Genomic DNA, 22,888 nt, shown 5'->3' with positions numbered 1-22,888 from the left:
TTGTAACATAAATTACACTGTCATACCTCATACTTGGATTTAAAAAGTTAGGTTGCTTACACATTACTGTTTAAGAACTACAATGATTGTCTGCTTATTTACATATAATTCGAAAAGTATGTAAACTCACAATCACTTAACAAATTATATGTCATTAAGTGGACAGCTGTCGTAGTGTTTAAATGGCAACTTGGGGGAAACAACTGTGCAATGGAACCCATAGCTCGAAGATGTTAATTATTAGAAGATAACTCAATCGGCAGCATTTGCGGTATAATTACCACAAATTAATTTCAAGCCAAAATTTATTTTACAGTCAGGAACTTACAATGAAAGTGAATGGGGCTGGTATTTGGAGGATTTAAAAGATGTAGTATCTAATTTTCACATTTTCACTCTGATTATAGCTTGATAGCTTCTTGTCCATGTTTTCTGAGATATATTATCAAAACTTTGTAATAACCTTTACAAGTATACAAGTAATAACATTTGGATTCAAAGCTTTGTGGAGATACAGCCTCAAACGCAATTTGGTGCGTTCTTCATTGAATTTGTTGAAGCGCCATTCAAAAACGGTTTTGTCAATCAAAATCTGAAGGGCTAGAAACCCTATTGTTTTTGTTAGGATTTTTATTAGGGGTTCAAGCCTGAAGGGCTAGAAACCCTATTGTTTTTGCTCGGATTCGCTTTTATAATTAGGGGCCAAGCACCGAAGGTGCGTAGGCACCTATTGTGTTTGTTAGTGTTTTTATTATTATTATTATTATTATTCTGTATAAGTTTCCTATGGCAGTCCATAGAACCATTCGTGGGAAAATTATGAAATTTTGCACACATGTAGAGGACAGTCTGAAGTGATACCACAGCAAATTTGGAGTCTTTATCTCAAACCCTGTAGTGCCACCAACAGTCCAAAATTTCACTCATGTTTATGCTAATAACTTTTTAACCGTAAGTCCAAGAGACAAAATTACTTTTTTCCCCCTGATTCCTGAGCTCATGCCAAGTCGAAAGCATACCATGGTTTCAATTTCTGCCTGACTAGATTTTCTGCCATTTTGAATTTTCAAAAAAACATACTTTTTCAAACTCATCCTAGGCCATTTGTCCGATTTGCACGAAAATTGGCATGCGTCATCTGGGGACTCTCAGGACAAAAATGTATTAAAATAATTTTGATAGACCAAACCGTTTTTGAATGGCGCTTCAACAAATTCAATGAAGAACGCACCAAATTGGGTTTGAGGCTGTATCTTCACAAAGCTTTGACGGATTGTGACGAAACTGGGTATGTGTCATAGACATCATGCCCTGAGGTGACCTGCAGCGTTTCAGTGCAGTGACCCCTACGGTTCAGAAGATATTAAAAAATATCTTTTTGCTTATAACTTTTGAACAGTTTGGTCGAAACTCACAAAACTTGTCTCTTTACATTCAGTGCTAAATACCGAGTTGAACGATACCCAGTTTTCCCATGTTGGCCATTATTGGCGTCGGCCATTTTTAATTTTGTCGCAAAATGCTGTATTTTACGAACACAATTGGCCTATCATTACGAAACTTTGCATGTGCCATCAGCACCATGCCCTGAAGGTGTCTAAGAAGTTTGGGTCCGGCGTCACCTAGTGGCCAAAAAATGAAATAATATAACTTTTAATGGCGCTGGTCTGGTTTTCATGAGACTGATCTCGTTACATTCCTGAGGACTTGCCGAGCGCAACAATATCACATTTGCAATGGTTCACCTTATGGCCTGTTGCCATTTTAAAATTAGTTCCGAAACTACTTTAGCGAATTGCTGCTCCGATCAGAATGAAACCATCACCAGTAGAATAGCTATAAGCATGTTCTTTGATATAGGGAGGAACATGGCAAAATTTCGATTCTAAGGGCCAAAAACAGGCCGATGATTTTAAAAGTTGTCTCCGCTTTTACGTAAATGGATATAACTCTTAAATGGAATAAGATATTTTCACCAAATTTGAAACACTTATATAAGAGCTAAATCTGAAGATACATAGAAAAAGTAGCAGGGCTTGGCCACTTGGTGGCACTATAACAGAAAACAACGCGAAAGTGGCTGTAACTATGGAACTGTTGGTCCGATTGGCTTCAAAATTTGCATGCAGTGTCTTTGTGGGAGTTGCCATCATTGACCACGAGGACAGTCACGTGTATATAAATGAACATGGCCACCACTGGCCAATCATCAACGAATTTGACAGCGAGCACGTCAAACAAGGCTGTATCTTGGTTATGCTTTGGCCTATTAAAACGAAACTTGGAGCATATGATAGCTATCATACCCTGATGGTACCTGAGCAGTTTCGGAACAGTGCCACCTATTGGTTGAGAAATATGAAAAATAGCTTTCATTGCTCATAACTACTTAATAGTGTGGCCTATAATCATGAATAATTTGGCCTATAATCAAATAATTTGGCCTATGTTCATGAGACTGGTCTCATCCAGTTTCTTGTGTTATGGTTATGACAATGATGCCATATTTCCCATGGTCTGCCCTACTGCCTGTCCACCATTTTGAATTTAATTGAAATAAATACTTTTTCTAACTCCTCCTACAGTATTGGTCTGATCTTGACTTGAAACTTGTCATCATGCTTCTTTGTTTGCTCAAGCTGCCGATGATGGGTTTGACCCCAGTATTGCTGCTTGCGGAACATGGCTGCCATTGGCCACCAACATGGCCAATTCAGCTATTAGACAAGGTTAACAAAGGCTGATTGTAATGAAACATGGTGGACATATTTGACTCTTTGCCTGAGAGGTTTTTTTTTTTCAAAATTTGACAATTAAATTGGCCACTGGTTGATGCTGTTACATTTTACATGCACGTTAATATTTTTTTTATAGTGCAGTGTTTAAAAAAAACACAAGTAATTTATATCTTATGATAGCTGTCCTAATTTTGAGCAACTTTGCCTCAAGAACCATTGGTGTCAGTCAAATCATTCGTGAAATATGAGATTACATAACAAAGTCTACATTTGCGAACTAGTCCTAGGCCGTTCATCGGACCTTTACCAAATGTAAAAATTGACTATATCACAATTCCAGTGGGTCAGAAATTTACATACACTAAGTTAACTGTGCCTTTAAGCAGCTTGGAAAATTCCAGAAAATGATGTCAAGCCTTTAGACAATTAGCCAATTAGCTCCTGATGGGAGGTGTACTGAATTGGAGGTATACCTGTGGAAGTATTTTAAGGCCTACCTTCAAACTCAGTGCCTCTTTGCTTGACATCATGTGAAAATCAAAAGAAATCAGCCAAGACCTCAGAAAAAAATTGTTGATCTCCACAAGTCTGGTCATCCTTGGGAGCAGTTTCAAAATGCCTGAAGGTACCAAGTTCATCTGTACAAACAATAGTACGCAAGTATAAACACCATGGGACCACGCAGCCATCATACCGCTCAGGAAGGAGATGCATTCTGTCTCCCAGAGATGAACGTAGTTTGGTGCGAAAAGTGCAAATCAATCCCAGAACAACAGCAAAGGACCTTGTGAAGATGCTGGAGGCAAAAGGTAGACAAGGATCTATATCCACAGTAAAACGAGTCCTATATCAACATAACCTGAAAGGCTGCTCAGCAAGGAAGATGCCACTGCTCCAAAACCACCATAAAAAGGTCAGACTACAGTTTGCAAGTGCGCATGGGGACAACGATCTTAGTTTTTGGTGAAATGTCATCTGGTCTAATGAAACAAAAATTGAACTGTTTGGCCATAATGACCATTGTTATGTTTGGAGGAAAATGGTGAGGCTTGCAAGACGAAGAACACCATCCCACCCGTGAAGCATGGGGTGGCAGCATCGTGTTGTGGAGGTGCTTTGCTGCAGGGACTGGTGCACTTCATAAAATAGATGGCATCATGAGGAAGGAAAATTATGAGGATATATTGAAGCAACATCTCAAGACCAGCCAGGAAGTTAAAGCTCGGTCACAAATGGGTCTTCCAAATGGACAATGACCCCAAGCATACCTCCAAAGTTGTGGCAAAATGGCTTAAGGACAACAAAGTCAAGCTACTGGAGTGGCCATCACAAAGCCCTGTCCTCAATCCGATAGAAAATTTGTGGGCAGAACTGAAAAAGTGTGCGTGAGCAAGGAGGCCTACAAACCTGACTCAGTTACACCAGTTCTGTCTGGAGGAATGGGCCAAAATTCAAGCAACTTAGTGTAAGAAGCTTGTGGAAGGCTACCCAAAATGTTTGACCCAAGTTAAACAATTTAAAGGCAATGCTACCAAATACTAACAAAGTGTATGTAAACTTCTGACCCACTGGGAATGTGATTAAAGAAATAAAAGCTGAAATAAATAATTATCTCTACTATTATTCTGAATTTCACAATCTTAAAATAAAGTAGTGATCCTAACTGACCTAAGACAGTTTTCTATGATTAAATGTCAGAAATTGTGAAAAACTGAGTTTAAATGTATTTGGCTAAGGTGTATGTAAACTTCTGTCTTCAACTGTAGCATTCAAGCGTTTATTTTCGGCAGTCATATTTTCTGCCATTGGTCTGCTTGGCCCCGTTATTGCTGCTTGCAGCTATATTTAGGGGTTCAAGCACAAAGTGCTGAAACCCTATAGTTTTTGTAGGAATTTTTATTATAATTATTCTTCTGCCCTAAAACTAATTGTGCAGACCCAAACCGTAAGTCGTAGAAGGGTAGGTAGTACTCCCCCAGTCTACAACAGCACAAAGTTTCGGCCTGATCGGCCAGATGGTGGCACTATAACAAAGGAAAATGCATTTTTTAGCCATAACTCCTGAACCGTTTGTCGTATTATCAAGTATCGAATTCATTCCTGCCATAAAATGTTTTTTCTCAATTTGCGATTATTTGAAAAAAATTAAAAATGAACTAGTCTTAGGCCGTTTGCCCCATCGGAACCAAACCATTGAAGAAAGATTCAGCCGAGTCCCATTATGAAAAGTTATATAAAAAAATTGAAATTTCAATTAATCTTCGCAGCGGTACGCTAAAACATACGTAGTGCAAGTGCCGAGTTTTGCTTAAATGGTTATAACTCTTGAACAGAATGAGATATTCTCACCCAATTCGGTGCAGTTATTTATGGGGTCATTCTGAGGACACATGAAAAACATTACGTGGCTCTGCCTCTTGGTGGCGCTATAATAATGTAAAATATTAAAACAGCTGTAACTATGGAACCGTTGGTCTGATCAACTTGAAATTTTGCATGCAGTGTCTTTGTCCAAGCTACTATCAAATTCTATGAGGACAGTTGCCTATCTTGAAAACATGGTCGCCACTGACCAATCAAATTTAAGCAACTATTACACAGGGTTAACATAGGCCGATCAGAATGAAACTCGTGGACCTATTTGACTCTTGACCTAAGAGGTCTGTGCAAAGTTTTAAAAAAATGGGCCACTGGGTGGCATTTTCACGATTTTTGTGCCTTTTAACGGTTGGATAAGTAATTCATATCATATGATAGCTCTCCTCATTCTGAACAACTTTGCCTGAAGAACCATAAGTGTCAATCAAATCATTAGTTATATATTTGAGTTTATTTGAAAAACATACTTTTGCGAACTAGTCATAGGTTTTAAGTTCAATCAAAATTAAACCAGTTTAGAAAGATTCTTTGTAATCCCTACAATTGATGTCCCTACATCTATAATTATCAAAAACATGTTGAGTTTTATATGGCTATAATAGACCAGTGAAATCTTGTGGGCAGAGCCAAAAACTCTTAAAAGGTGATAACTCCTGAACGCAATGAGCAATCTTGCCCAAACTTAAGACAAATTTATAGGGCATCAAAGTGAGGGTCTGTAATGAATTTGGATTTGCCACTTGGAGGCGCTATAATAATAATTACACATTTTCAAATGGCTCTGAATAACTTGAAAATGGTGGGTCTATTTGTCTGTTGGTCCAAGAGGTCTGTGCAAAAAAATTGTTTTTGTTTTTTTAAATCAGCCGATTTAAATAAACGATGGCGATCGTTGCGATATCGGTGGCGATATCACGTTGTACATGCATTTAAATTGTTGAATACTGTGCAGTTTGTCACAAAGACACACATTGTTCATATCATATGATACATCTCTTTCTGAACAACTTTGCCTCAGGAACCATTGGTGCCAATGAAATTGTTCATTAAATATTTCAGTTTATTTGAAAAACCTACTTTTGTGAACTACTCCTAGGTTTTTCACCTGACAGCAACAAAACCTGTACAGGAAGAATCTTCGGAAAGCCAAGATCAGTAATTATCAAACCATTTTTAAATGGCGCTTTTGAATGGAGCTTCAACAAATTCAACGAAGAATATGCCAAATTGAATTTGAGGCTGTATCTCCACAACATTTTGACGGATAGTGACGAAACTTGGTATGTGTGATAGCCATTCATTTCAGTGCAGTGCCAATTACGGGTCAGGAGATATAAAAAACAACTATTTTTGCTTATAACTTCTGAACGGTTTGTCCTAAAATCACGAAACTGGACTCTTTAGATTCTGTGGGGCATACCGTGTCGAATGATACCAATTTTGCCTATTTTACAAATGCTTTGGTGTATCATTACGAAACTGTATGTGTCATCGGCACAATGCCCTGAAAGTGCTCAACAAGTTTCAGGACAGCACTAGCTTGTGGTCAATGTAGTGCATTACTACCCACCTCTGACCATTATGCTCTGAGCTTTCTTCCATTTCTGATGACCGATCGGAGCCGAAATCTAAAATTTTAGCTGCCTCTTTCAATGGATCTATGCAAAAACAGTACAGTCTAGCTAGATTTGAATACTTTGGAATAAGTTCCATGCAGTTTTGAGGAGTAATAAATGCCAAACCGGCAGGAGCACATATTCTATGTTAGGACTCATAGCAGCTATTAGGGATGGGTATGAGTACTCAAGTACTCGGACGTGGCAGCAGTGATCGATCATGAAAACGATGATCGATGGTGATCATGCATGTTGTGACTTTTCACTTAATTCGAAATTCAGTGACAATTACCTGACAACTAAACACAAACGTGTCAAAGAGGGAGCTTATTTTAAATTTTGTGATTGATTAAGTTGTGGTTTTGAGGGGTACATTGATTGTCAGAGACATCTCATAGTAACCAAACTCATACGACGGCACAATGCTATCGTTATGATAATCAAAACAAAGAGAGTGTAATTAACCATGTTTTGAACACCTGTCTCTGCAAAACGTTTGCTTAACATGTTTTATTATCATTTAATTTAAGAACATTGACTCATTAATGGATATTATTCAATAAAAGTGAATGTTTGCCACTGACAGTAAACCTCCATGCCCTAAGTGACGTAACACACACCTGCATCTCGACTAAATAGAAAGATTTCCTCACCAGGGGCCGGTTGCACCAGCTATACGTAAGTTACAACTTAGCTTAGTTGTTGCATAAATGGGCACTAAGTCACAATTTACACACTACTAAATATTTGAGCGTAGCACCATTAAACTTAGGTATAAACTAAATATTTACGGAAGACTACGACCAAGGAGTAACGGTTGGAATAAAAAAGCAGACTGATATTTTATGACATCAATGAGATCATGTTTTGCATGACAGGCTTCAATCCTTTCAACATACAGTATGATGTTGACATTTACACTCATTTACATTTACGAGAGAAAAAAAACATACTTTTAAGCGGCTCTTCAGCATGAAACCATTCAAACGGTGCAGTTTTTAGGGTGTGTTGCCCAGTGTCAAAATGAATAAATGTCTATAAATGTCTTGAGGCATGGCTTGGAATGGTATGGCATGGGGCGTGGCCTGGTGAGACATGGCGTGGGGCATGGGACCAGGGCTGAGTCAATGGAAGGTGGGGCCCTGAGAGGCTTGTGGGGTGGAGCTGTGGAAGGTGGAGCCGTGAGAGACTTGAAGGGCGACACCAGGGAACTTGGAACCCAGAGAGTAACCAAGGCAGGGAGGACCAAGGCGGTGCTGGAGGCTCGGAGGAGCAAGGTGGAGCTGGGGGATCGGAAGACTGAGGTGGAGCCGGTGGGGCTGAGGACCAAGGAGGAGCCGTAGGGATGGAGGTCCCCGGTGGAGCTGACGGATCGGAGGGACGAGGCGCAGCCAGAGGATCGGAGAGCCAAGGCGGAGCCAAGTGACTGACTGACCAAGGCGGAGCTGGAGGGATGAGGGACCCCGGAAAAGCCAAGACAATAACCCAATGAAAACAAGACACAAGAACATGGAGAGAAACAGGAATCACATGACTAGGGAAACACATGACATGAAAGAGTCATGACATGAAAGAGTATTCAAAATAAAAGACATGAAAAACATGAACAAACACATCAAACATTACACAGCCCTATATATTGTTATTTACACAGGGCAAATATACTAATTATCAAATCTACTTTTATTATGTATTGTATTTTAATGGGTATATAATTTATTACAGCAGACAGTTACATGAGAAAACAAGGTTTGAACATCAACCGTAACAAGATCAAACTGAAATTCATGGCTTTTTAACACTTCTGTGTACAAATCTGAAGGCTGTTTATTGGATCAGTACAGGTAAACATCATATTATGTGACTACACATTACATTACAGAGAGTTTACAACTTACTAGTTAAGTCTTGCCTTAAAGGAATAGTTCACCCAAAAATGAAAATTTGCTGATAATTTACTCACCCTCAGGCCATCCAAGATATATCTGAGTTTCTTCAAAACAGAATTTAAGACTTTTAGGATTTCATTTCAGGCCTCCTCCTTTAAACAATGCAATTGAATGTACTACATTGTTTTTTTTTATTATTATTATTTGAATTTTTTTTATTTTTTTTTATATTGTTTTGAAATTGTTATGGACTGTTTTGGTTTGTGAACGGCACAAGTTTCTCTTGTAAACAATGACGTGCTTCCTGACTCCTCCTCCACGTGACGCGTGACCTTACCAACAAGTACGTCATCCCTCTCATGAGCACCTGTCACAGAGATGTACGGAAGTGAACATTTGTAGTTAAAAAGTATATAAGTATTTTTAAATCAATCATTTGCGTTCAGAAAAACTTTATTGATAAAGCTGGCTTTTCTGTGACATGGTGATGGACATTTTCAGGGTAATTCTGTAAATATGGGCTCTTGTGACATCAGTTTTTAAGTGTACATTTTTAAATCTGCAGCAATATATCAGTGCGCTTTGTCCTGCATCCCGATTGTCATAAGCAGTATTTACGCATTTAATCAGATCAGTCAGATTTTTCCTCAATTTTCACTGTTTTGGATAAAATGGTCAAGTCTACTTTCAATCGTGGACATTTACCATGGATTGTATGCTTGAATTTGCTGCCATCATCTGATCGGATCAAAACCAGAGAGATATAAAAGATAAGTAATACCGCTCACATGTTGCATGTTTTAAAATCCACTCTTTCAATATTGTAATGTATTTCTGTAATGATGTCATTCAGATCACAAACAGTGGGCATATTTCGAAGCTAGAGACTTCTAGAGACGAAGCTAGAGACGTAGCTTTCAAACAATATAAGGTTTGTTAAGATTAAAGTCGTATATGAAGGTAATATAGTCCAGTAAACATACAGTTGAAGTTATACGTTTACATACACCTTAGCCAAATACATTTAAACACAGTTTTTCACAATTCCTGACATTTAATCGTAGAAAACATTCCCTGTCTTAGGTCAGTTAGGATCACTACTTTATTTTAAGAATGTGAAATGTCAGAATAATTGTAGAGAGAATGATTTATTTCAGCTTTTATTACTTTCATCACATTCCCAGTGGGTCAGAACTTTACATACACTTCATTAGTATTTGGTAGCATTGCCTTTAGTTTAACTTTGGTCAAAAGTTTTGGGTAGCTTTCCACATGCTTCTCACAATAAGTTGCTGGAATTCTGGCCCATTCCCCCAGACAAAACTGGTGTAATAGAGTCAGGTTTGTAGGCCTCATTGCTTGCACATGCTTTTTCAGTTCTGCCCACAAATTCTCTATCGGATTGAGGTCAGGGCTTTGAGATGGCACAATACCTTGACTATGTTGTCCTTAAGCCATTTTGCCACAACTTTGGAGGTATGCTTGGGGTCATTGTCAACTTGGATGACCAATTTGTGACCAAGCTTTAGCTTCCTGGCTGATGTCTTGAGATGTTGCTTCAATACATCCACATAATTTTCCTTCCTCATGATGCCATGTATTTTGTAAATTGCACCACTCCCTCCTGCAGCATAGCACCCCACAACCTGATGCTGCCACCCCCATGCTTCATGGTTGTGATGGTGTTCTTCGGCTTGCAAGCCTCACCCTTTTTCCTCCAAACATAACAATGGTCATTTCTCCAAAAACTAAGATCTTTGTCCCCATGTGCACTTGCAAACTGTAGTCTGGCTTTTTTATGGTGGTTTTGGAGCAGTGGCTTCTTCCTTGCTGAGTAGCCTTTCAGGTTATGTCGATATAGGACTCATTTGACTGTGGATATAGATACTTGTCTACCTGTTTCCTCCAGCATCTTCACAAGGTCCTTTGCTGTTGTTCTGGGATTGATTTGCACTTTTCGCACCAAACTACGTTCATCTCTAGGAGACAGATTGTGTCTCTTTCCTGAGCAGTATGATGGCTGCATAGTCCGATGGTGTTTATACTTGGGTACTATTGTTTGTACAGATGAACATGGTATCTTCAGGCATTTGGAAATTGCTCCCAAGGCAGAACCAGACTTGTGGAGGTCCACAATTTTTTTCTGAGGTTTTGGCTGATTTTTTTAGATTTCCACATGATGTCAAGCAGAGGCACTGAGTTTGGTAGGTCGTAAAATACATCCACAGGTACACCTCCAATAGACTCCATTAGCCTACCAGAAGCTAATTGGCTAATTGCCTAAAGGCTTGACATCATTTTCTGGAATTTTCCAATCTGCTTAAAGGCAAAGTTAACTTAGTGTTTGTAAACTTCTGACCCACTCTCTGTTAATAATTGTTGGAAAAATTACTTGTGTCATGCACAAAGTAGATGTCCTAAATGACTTGCCAAAACTATAGTTTGTTAATATGAAATCTGTGGAGTGGTTAAAATGAGTTTTAATGACTTCAGCCTAAGTGTATGTAAACTTCTGACTTCAGCGGTAAATGCTAAAAAAGCATATATGGGACGATGCCAGTTAACGGGCTAAACTAGCTCTTCAGTATACTTACTGTCTGATTGTTCATATGACAACTAAAGAAGAAAACATTTGCAACATTTTGTAAGGAATTTATTTAGTTTTAATTTATTGTATTTAAATGTTTTATCAATTTTATTATGAAATGAAAAATAGAGTTCACATCTATCAGAGTGTGTATTTTGATTAAATAATTGAAATACGATAAGATGTATCATGCTGCATCAAAACTTATTTTGTAATCAAATCATAATGGTGTTTCTAAAAATGCTAATAACGTTTGATCATTTTAGTCTATTGTCATTGATAGACTCTTTGGCTGATGCCAAGAACAATGTGTATTACATTACAAATGATTCTATTCATTGCTTTTCGAGCCGTTTGCCTAAAATCTTCACAAAAATTCATTCCTGTGCTTGGCACCGATAATTGCTGCTTGCAGCTATATTTATTATCATTTTTATTATTATTATTATGCCGCAAAACTCATTGTGCAGACCAAACCGTAAGTCCCAGAGTCCTGAAACGTTCAGGGATGGTAGTACTCCTGCTGACACGATGGACGCAAAGTTTAACCCCGATCGGCCACACGGTGGTGCTACAGTTATCAAAACAATAAAATATGCAAAAATGCCCATAACTTTTAAACCATATGTCGCATACTCAAGTGCCTTATATCATTAGATTCCTTGGCTCAAGGCGAAAAAAATCCCATTTAATTTCCGTCATGAATATATTTCGCAATTTGCGATTTTTCGTAAACCTACTTTTACGCACTATTCCTAGGCTATTTGACCGATTGGAACCAAACCAGTGCGGAAATGTTCATTCATTAATTATCAAAAACATGTTGAATTTTCAATCCAGGATGGCCACGCCTATCCAAAATGTCCATATTAGGCAGGTCCAATTTGACTTAAATGGCTATAACTTTTGAATGGAAAAAGCTATCTTCACTAAACTTCACATACAAAAGTAGAGGACACACAAAAAAATTTGACTGCGATTGACCATTTGGTGGCACTCTAATTTGAACAAACATGAAAATGGCTCTATGAGAACGTTGCCCCGATTGACTTGAAATTTTGTATGTAGCCTCTTTGTCCAACATCACATCAATACCAAAGAGGACATTTGCGTATCTAAAAATATGGCTGCCATCAGCCAATTAAGGATCAGATACGTTTAGAAAAGGTTAGCAATGGCCGATCGAAATGAAACTTCATGGTCTTATTCGGTTCTGGGTCACAGACATCTGTATGAAATTTGAAAAAAATCAGCCACCGGGTGGTGCTATCAAATTTTTCAAGCACAGAAATGGCTGTATTTCTCGCAGTGTTTAACAAATACACAAGTAATTAATGTAGCTGGATATGTCTCCTCACCCTGAACAAGTTTGTCTCAAGAACTATTGCTGTCAATCAAATTGTTGTTTTAGCATCATCAATTATTTGAAAAACATACTTTTGTAAACTAGTCCAAGGTTTTTCATCCGGTCAAAATGAAACCAGTTCAGAAAGATTATTTGGAGTCCCTACATCAATAATGATCAAAAACATGTTGAACTTCTTGTTTCGCATGGCTATAATAGACCAATGAATTCTTGTGGGTGAAGCCTTAAACACATAACGCTATAACTCATGAACACAATGAGCAATCTCAACCAAACTTGAGACAAATCTGTAGGGGATCAAAGTGAGGACACATAATAAATTTGCCTGGGATTGGCCACTTGGTGGCACTATAATAATAATTACAATTCTACAAATGTCTCTAACTGTGGAACCGTTGGTCCGAATGACTGGAAATTTTGCATGCTGTGTCTTTGTCCATGTTTCCAACAAGGTCTATGAGGACATCTGCATATCTTGAAAAAACATGGCTGCCATTGACAATCAGGTTTTAACAGCTTTTAGACAAAGTTAAAAAAAGCAGATCGGAACAAAATGTGGTTGTCCTATTTGCCTCTTGGTCCAAGAGGTCTGTGCAAAATAAAAATAAAATAAAAAATGCCGCCATTGTTTTTTACATGTATGTAAATTGTTGAAATCTGTGCAGTTTCTCACAAAGACAAAGATTGTTCATATCATGATACATATAACCATTGGTGTCAATCAAATCATTCATTAAATATTGATGTTTATTTGAAAAACCTACTTTTGCGAACTACTCCTAGGTTTTTCACCCAACAGCAACAAAATTGGTACAGGAAGAATCTTTGGACAGCCAAGATCAATAATTATCAAAAAAAAAATTGAACTTTTTATTTGTCAAGGTTATGACAAGGTAATTAAAAAAAAATGGACGTGGCCAAGTGGCCCCAAAACACTAAAACTCATAAACGACAAACCCGATTATCATCAAATATTGTACACGTATACAACATGTTATTCTTTAGATGTGTGCAACATTTGGTGTAAATTGGAAAATAGGTGGCGCTATAACAGTTAGGAATGTTATAAAGCCCATATCTCTATGGTACCTAACCTGATGTTTATGTAAGTAATGACATTTTATCACTGTTTTAGGTGATATCTGACAAGCACATATATAATTGATTTAATTAATAATTAAAGTGCTTTAAAGGCTTGAGCCCTGTTAATCACTGCTTGTAGCTATATTTATTGTTATTATTATGCTCCCCTTAAACTAATCGTGCAGACCGGACCATAAGGCCTAAAGACATGAAACTTTGGGGTATGGTAGTAGTCACACAACTTAGACATACACATGTTCTTACCCTGATCGGCCAATAGGTGGCGCTATAACAAAGGCAAAAAATGTATATCTCCGATTTCATTTCTGTCTATAATTTTTTCCCTCCATTTTGAATTTTTTGAAAAACCAACTTTTTCAAACTGTTCCTAGACCATTATTCCGATCAGCACAAAATTTGGTATACATCATCTACAGACCCCGCTGACAAAACTTTATCAAAAGAATTTCTATACCTCAATTCTTTCCAAATATATTAACAATACAATTCCTTTGTTTTAATATGATTTGAGTAACTGATCAATATTTACTCAACGCAAACTCCAAACATAACCAAACTGGATATACATAGTCAACAGGATATTTAAAAGATGTCAGCAAAGTTTCATACAATTCTGCCCCTAGGGGGTGCTACAACTAAAAAACTGATATAACTTCGCAGCAGTTTGAGCGACAAAGTTCAAATTAAATATGCATCTTCTTTGGTTCAAATGATAACATATTCTTAAAAATCGATTCAACAAATTAACAAAAATGGCTGCTAACAGCCAATCAAATTTCAGCACCGTATAACTTGTATTGGGAATGGCCGAGGGTTATTGAAATTACTATACACAAGCAGGGTGTCAACTTGAAGCCGCATATCAAATTTTGTGACAATTGGCCACACTGTGGCACTATAATTAGCTAATTTGTGTTTTTGCTAATAACTCCAGAACGGTATAGACTACAATAAAAATTTGTAGCTTCTCTGAATCCACCAGTACCCACCTATGATGTCACATGGATTTCCATTCCTGCAAGAACATTTTTTTATCATATATATTTTTTGGAAAAACCTGCTTTTTCGAACTCGTCTTAGGCCGTTTTCCCGAATTCGAATGAAACCTGGCATACATAATCTTCAGATCCTCCTGACAAAAAGTTATCAAAAGAATTTTGATACGTCGAATCGTTCCAAAGATAAAAGCAAATATATTTTGGGCCGTGGCTTACAATGACTAATTAGCTTGTATCTTGTGAGCGCAATTTTCAAACTTAACAAAACTTTGTGCACATAGACAAGACAACACTCTGAGGTTATATGCTGAGTTTCGTTCATTTTTGAACCATGGGCACTATAATTTAAGAAAATCCTAATTGCGCAACTATGCTCAAAGCAGTTGAATTAACTCCAGAACCGTATATAATAATAAAAATAAAATAAAAAAATATTTATGTGAAACCATTAGTGCCTCCAAATCATTTGGTTACATTAATTTCCATTTCCACAAAAAAAATACCATTTTGATTTGATTGAAAAAACAACTTTTTCGAACTCGTACTAGGCTGTTTGCCCAATTCACATGAAACTTCGTACACATTATCTACAGACATTCCTGACAAAAAGTTATCAAAAGGATTTTGATATGTCAAATCATTTAGAAGATATTTGCCGATAGGTTTTTGCATGTGGCCTGTTATGACTAATTGACCCATATCTTTTGAGCACAATTTTTAAAATTAACAAAACTTAATATTCATGCACAAAAGAAAATTTTGAGGTAACATGAAAAATTCCATCAATTTGGCAGTGCTATAACAGAAGAAATAGCATAACAACTGCATTTTTAAGCAATTAGAATTATGGAGATAGACAGGCTGTTTTACTGTTTGTCCAGCAGAGGGGGCCACAAGACAAAACAAATTTAAATGTCTTTGTGATAATGTTGAGTTCGTGGGCAATGGAGGAGTCAGGAGACAACGAAACAGATTCAAGGTCAGTTTCTTTAATGATAGGCACACACTCGACAGTAACCGTCAAATAACATAAAAACTCAATAGAACACTCTAAACCACTGGTCACTTTCTTTCGTGCCTTCTGGTCACTCTCTTTCCCGTTCTGATGCTCTGGTGTGCCTTATAAGGTCTCCCTCTGCCATCACTATATTGAGAGACAGGTGTTAGAGTAATTACAGCCCAGGTGACAAGCCTAAACTGCTTTCCCTCTCCCGCAGACAGACACATGACCACGCCCCCCCATGCCACATACCCCCACCGCCGACTCAGGCTGGGGCAACATCTGTTAGTATCTTTCATGCAGTGGAGCCACTGCAGTGGAGCGTGATTGGAACAGAGGGTGAAGACCCGCCCCAGCAGGTAGAAGCAGAGGGTAAGAACAGCCCACTTAATCGCAAGACACTCCTTCTCTATGGTACTGTACTTTGTCTCCCTGAAGGAGAGCTTGCAACTAATAAACAGCACCGGCCGTTCCTCCCCTCCCACCTCCTGCGAGTGCACCACCCCAGCCCCTTATCAGATGCATCCATCTGCAAAATAAAGGGGAGAGAGAAGTCAGGTGAATGTAACAGCGGCCCCCCACAAAATGCTGACTTTACCTTAAGGAAAGCCTGTCGGCACGACAGTGTCAAATTTGGACATCGTGTTCACTTTCTGGTAGTCAACACAGAACCGGACAGAGCCGCCACTCTTCGGTACCAGAACTACCAGGCTGGCCCAATCGCTGTGCCATTTCCAGCATTGCCCCTAATTCTTCCTGAACAATCTTTTTATTGTGTTCAGGAAGACGATAGGAGCGGCTACGAACCACCACCCCTGGGGTGGTCTCAATATGGTACTCTATAAGGTTTGTGCGACTGGGAAGGTGTGAAAACACGTCCGCGAATTCCGCTTGCAACCGGGCAATATCTGTAAGCGAGGTGGTCTCCACAGGGGACCTGGGTGAATGGACTTGGTTTGGGAGTCACATCCATCCCGAGCTCTACCCTCTCTGGAACTACCGTTGCCAAGACTACAGGTACTGCCTCCCTCCATGGTTTGAGGAGGTTGAGGTGGTAGATTTGACGTGCCCCTCCCCAATCCGTTCACCTAACCTCATAATCAAGATCTCCAACTCGTCGTGTGACCTCAAAGGGTCCTTGCCACTTGGTGAGTAATTTGGAGCTCGAAGTGGGCAGCAATACAAGCACTTTATCTCCCTGTGTGAATTCCTGTAGTCAAGTACCCCTGTCGTACAGTCAGTGTTGACGTTCTTGCGCTTGGAGCAAATTCTCAGACGCCCATACATTAGCTCAAATGGGGAAAACCCTGTGGAGGCTTGCAGGACCTCTCATACTATCTGTGGTCCCCACATGCTTTAAAATGTTCACCATTGTGCCTGTACCAAAGCAATCCAAAATCACTTGCTTAAATGACTGGCATCCTGCTGCTCTGACCCCCATCATCAGCAAATGCTTTGAGAGACTAATCAGAGATTACATCTGCTCTGTGCTGCCTCCATCACTGGACCCATTGCAGCTTGCTTACCTCAACAACCGCTCCACTGATGATGCCATTGCATCTACAATACACACTGCTCTTTCCCACCTGGAAAAAAGGAACACTTATGTGAGAATGCTGTTTGTAGACTACAGCTCAGCATTCAACACCATAGTGCCCTCCAAGCTTTATGTGAAACTCCGGGCTCTGGGCTTAAACAGCTCGCTGTGCAGCTGGATCCTGGACTTCCTGTCAAGCAGACGCCAGGTGATTAGAATGGGCAGCAACATCTCCTCATCACTGACCCTCAGCACTGGAGCCCTGCAGGGCTGTGTTCTCAGCCCACTCCTGTATTCCCTGTACACACATGACTGTGTGGCAACACACAGCTCCAATGCCATCATTAAGTTTGCTGATGATACGACGGTGGTAGGTCTGATCACTGATAATGATGAAACGGCCTACATAGAGGAGGTGCTCACTCTGACATGCTGGTGTCAGGAGCACAACCTCTCCCTCAACGTCAGCAAGACAAAGGAGCTTGTGGTGGACTTCAGGAGAAAAGACAGGGAACACAGTCCCATCACCATCAATGGAACACTGATGGAGAGAGTCAGCAACTTCATGTTCCTCGGTGTCCACATCAATGAGGAACTCACATGGTCCGTCCACACTGAGGCCGTTGTGAAGAAGGCTCATCAGCGCCTCTTCTTCCTGAGACGGCTGAGGAAGTTTGGAATGAACCGCCACATCCTCACACGGTTCTACACCAGCACTGTAGAGAGCATCCTGACTGGCTGCATCACTGCCTGGTATGGCAATAGCACCGCCCACAACCGCAAAGCCCTGCAAAGGGTGGTGCGAACTGCCAGACACATCATCAGAGGTGAGCTTCCCTCCCTCCAGGACATATATACCAGGCGGTGTGTGAAAAAAGCTCGGAGGATCATCAGAGACTCCAGCCACCCAAGCCATGGGCTGCTCTCACTGCTACCATCAGGCAGGCAGTATCGCAGCATCAGGACCCGCACCAGCCGACTTCATGACAGCTTCTTCCCCCAAGCAATCAGACTTCTGAACTCTTGATCTCTCATGATCAATATACATCAGCACTGCACTTTATTATTCTTATTATCTCACACTGGACTGTCTTAAATTATATTCTCTCTAAATAACACACTGGCAACTGACTATCAACCGACAGCCTGAATGTCAATACAGTACAATACAACCTACTGTATATTTTATATATACTATATATACTATTTTTATTGTATAATGTGTATTCTATATTGTGTGTATGTGTATTATATATTGTGTGTATTGCATACTGTACAATATTCTATATTGTGTGCATTGTATACTGTATATTGTATATTATTATTTGTATATTGTGTTGTGTGTAATTATGTGTATATTAGATATGTAAATTGTGATGTGTAAATCTGTTTATTGTAAATTGGTATATGTCTCATCTATGTCTCATCACTGTCATGACTGCTATGTTGCTCGGAACTGCACCCAAGACTTTCACCCACTATTGCACTTGTGTAAATGGTTGTGTGACAATAAAAGTGAAGTGATGTGAAGTGATACTGCAAACGGCAGGGGTTCAAGCCACTTATCCCACTTTCTAGAGTCTTCGTGTACAAACTTACAAATCATGTTTTTCAAGGTCTAATTAAATCGTTTGACCAACCCGTCGGTTTGCGGGTGATAAATGCTGGTGTGAATTGATTTAATACCTAATAATTAATACAGTTCGCATAGTGTATGTGACATGAATTTTGTGCCTTGGTCAGTGAGGATTTCTCTTGGAATCCCCACTCGGGAGATAATTTTGAAGAGTGCCTCTGCAACACTACATGCTGAGATGTTGCGTAGAGGCACCGCTTCCAGATATCGCATTGCATAGTCCACCAGAACTAGTACAATGCGATGCTCGTGTGTAGTCCATTTTAATGGCCCGATGAGGTCCATGGCAATTCTCTCGAAGGTGACCTCGATTAATGGCAGAGGGTGCAATGCCACTTTTGGGGTGGTCGGTGAATTCACCAACTGACATTCATGGCACGCCGCACACCATTTGCGTATGTCGCCGTGAATGCCCGGCCAAAAGAAACGCGCCATTATATGGTTCAAAGCCTTTTCGTGCCCTAAGTGACCAGCCATTGGGTTATAGTGGGCCACCTGGAAGAGTGTTTCCTGATGGCTCATTGGTACTAATAGCTGAGTTGTATTCTCTTTGGTCTGAGTGTCCTGCATCACTCTATACAACCGCGCTTTAATAATAGAAAAGTATGGATATGTGAGAACAACATTAGGCTGGAGCTGTTGACCATCAATTACTTTCACTTGGTCAAAGGCGTGCTTGAGGGACTTGTCACGCGACTGCTCCAGAGGGAAATCCCCCTCAAGGAAGCCCCTGAGTACAGGAATTCCCTCGTCTGCATAATCAGATGTCGACGGACCTGGCACCACCTCTCCAGCCATAGCGTCGCACGTCACACACCCGACACCCCTTTGCAGGACCCATCCACACACATTACCCTCAATAAATGTTTAAAACCAGGCTAATTGGTTCCCAGAATTAGTGGATGGGTGAGACGGGAATTAACCGCGGCCTCGACTCTATGCCTTTTTCCCCTGAATCGTATCTCAATGGTAACCACTGGATACTTGTGAATGTCACCATGCATACACCTCACCCTCACCTGTTTATTCTTATCCAATGCCCTGCCTTGCACCAAGCATTTGTGGATAGAGGTTTGAGAACAACCTGAATCCACCAAAGCTTGATGTGTAACCCCTTTTACCTTTACCGGTATCCGATACGCCCTCGCCTGATCGGACACGGCCTGCGGAGCATCAGGGATATAGATCAGTGTCCCCACCTCCATCACTGGACATTGATCCTGGCAGTGCCCAGCTTACCCGCAGCTCCAACAGACCGGCCCAGGCTTTCCTACCACACTCATGGGGGCGGTCTCACCAACCTGGGGAGGAGAGTGGAGAGAGACGGGGAGACGTTATCCTCCAAAGCCGAGTTTTCAGCACCACTGTGATAATGTTGAGTTCATGGTCAATGGAGGAGTCAGGAGACAATGAAACAAGTTCAAGGTCAGTTTCTTTAATGATAGGCACACACTTGACATTAACTGTCAAATAACATAAAAACTCAATAGAACACTCTAAACCACTGGTGACTCTCTCGCGTGCCTTCTGGTCACTCTCTCTCCTGTTCTGACGCTCTGGCATGCCTTATAAGGTCTCTCTCCACCATCACTATAATGAGAGACAGGTGTTAGAGTAATTACAGCCCAGGTGACAGCCTAAACCGCTTTCTCTCTCCTGCAGACAGACACATGACCACGCCCCCCCCCCCCAATGCCACTGTCTGATTCCACAGAAATGATAACATACTGTATTTTGCCACAGCCCCTGTAAATCATATTTATATTTATTATGGTCCGAAATCTTTGGCCATCAGCCGCAATGTATGCTTTCAAATCCAGGGTGCGTGTGTGATGGCTCATCTTGGTGTCGGCATGATTACCGCTTCCCTGTATGTGGGAACACGGGACAAAGACAATGAAGAAATGAGAAAACAGCGTTAATTCGGCACTTAATGAGAGCCTTTTACAAGCGACAGGTGATTGTCGCTTGTAATCGCAAAAAAACTTTTTTAAACTCTTAACTATGTTTCTATGTTTCTTAACTAAGTCTCACATACCTCAAGTGCACATACTTATCTCTGTTCATTTCAAGTTGGATATCTTAGGAAAGTAATGATAAGTTGCCTTTTTTTTTTGTTTTGTTTTTTTGAGTCAGATCATTTTTTTTTTTTTTGTGGATTCAGTGAAGAATTTGCTAGAATGACTCAAAATAACAACTGTTTGTGAATCTTTCTGAACAATTCATTAAATTAACTGAAGATTAATACATTCGCGAACCGGACTGATGTGTTTATCATTGCGTGCACAGCAGTTGTGGATCGCACCAACGGAGCGGGTGAGTAAATTATGAGTGAATTTTCATTTTTGGGTGAACTATTCTTTTAAAAGGCACCAATACCATAAACATAAGGTAATATGTTTCTTTTGACCAATTGTGTTCAGATTTCAAGCAGAGGGTCTCTGATTTTTTATACTTTATACATCACTCATTACACAAGTGTTATACTGCATGAATATTGTGTTGCTTAAAGCACAAGCAGAAGTATTATAAAAACATAAAAGTGTGAAAAATCAGCACATCGATTCTGTGCTCAACATTCGCACGATAAAAATATTTTAAAATGTCTGTTTTGATAAATAGTCATGGATGTCAAATAATAATAAAAAAGGGTTATGGTTTATATCAGTGGTCACCAATTAGTGGACCGTGGTCAGGGTCCAGACCTCAGCTGGATTCCATTCGGACCGCGAGACATCATGACATCGGCTGACCCATCTCTCCGTTTCTGCACTTCAAGTGATCAATGCGACAAAACAGCGGAGCTGGGTATAGCGCAAGCTCTTGGGCGTAGATAGCACTGATCTTTCAGTGCTGTATCCTCGAATATTTTTCTCTATTACAGAACACACTTCATTTATACCCTTTTGCACTCCACGCGCATTGCTAGACGTGGTGCCGTGTGCAGATTTGAAGACGTGGTTGTTTTAATGACAGTAGGCAGTAGCAGAAAAATACAGTGAGCAGCAATATAGATACTGGCATCTTTCACTAAAACACACTGCAGAAAACAAGAATGAAGCAAAGTGAACTTCATGTGTCTGAAATGAGTCCGACCGTTCAGCTAAACCAGGTTTGTGACAGGACAACGTGCTTCCAGAGCGTCTTTAAACAGTAAAGTTTTTTTACGTCTAAAATTGCCTTTATTATGATCAGCATGTTTAAAGTCTTTCACAAACTGATTCTTTTTGTGAAAATTAATCAAAGGTGTCATCATCTCTGCATAGATGGCAAGGAAAAACAACCAGAAATTTGATATTACAAGAAGTATAGTGGAGTTCTCATGAGAATGTTTCCATTATTTGATATTTATATTCCATTTATAGGCCTGCTTAACTTTAGCTAACAGTATTTTAAGCTTGACAATTGTGATGTACTTTGTTGTTGGTAGATTTTCACTTTATGGAAAATATAAAAACGGTCCATTCAGACATTTACATTTTCCAAATTTTCTCTTGGGGGGTACCCCTGAAACCCCATAATTTATTGCTGCTTATTATTTTTATTCATGCAGACCAAACTATCATAAATATCATAATGACATTAATTAAAAATAAACAAATAATTCCACATTCCTACTAGGAAAAGCGCAATGGCACACCACATGATGTTAGACTTCCAACTTGGAAATTCCTACAAAATATTGCACTCCACTTTTGCCAAGATGCAGAGGCCTGTCGTCACACAAACATTCCAAAACCAGAAAGATGCACAAACTTGGTTCTATACCTTGACTTTTATTAAAAAATATCACTCTGTGAAGCAAAGGTTCTGCATTACATGATGATAACACTTGTTTAACAAACATTTGCAAAGACACGTGTTCTAAACATGCTGCATTGTACACTTTCTATAAGTACATGTAACACAAATGTGAGCATTACAGCATCATTTATAATATGATTGCTCTGACATGTCTCTAATAACAGTCTAACACCTGCTAGGTTAACAGGATTGTTCCAATCTTGTTTTCTTATAATATTATGACAGTCATGCAAT

The 22,888-nt window shown here is 39.6% G+C and overlaps 1 protein-coding gene across 1 annotated transcript in view; it reads left to right on the top strand.

Moving 5' to 3' along the window:
* plpp4 (phospholipid phosphatase 4) overlaps window positions 1-22,888 on the top strand; it is a 201,472-nt gene that overhangs the window by 90,479 nt on the left and 88,105 nt on the right. The window lies entirely within an intron of this gene.

This window comes from Myxocyprinus asiaticus, chromosome 23, assembly GCF_019703515.2.
Source record: "Myxocyprinus asiaticus isolate MX2 ecotype Aquarium Trade chromosome 23, UBuf_Myxa_2, whole genome shotgun sequence".
NCBI classification, from domain to species: Eukaryota; Metazoa; Chordata; class Actinopteri; order Cypriniformes; family Catostomidae; genus Myxocyprinus; species Myxocyprinus asiaticus.
Note: the sequence above shows the minus strand (reverse complement) of the source record. Positions and strands in the feature narration are given on the sequence as shown.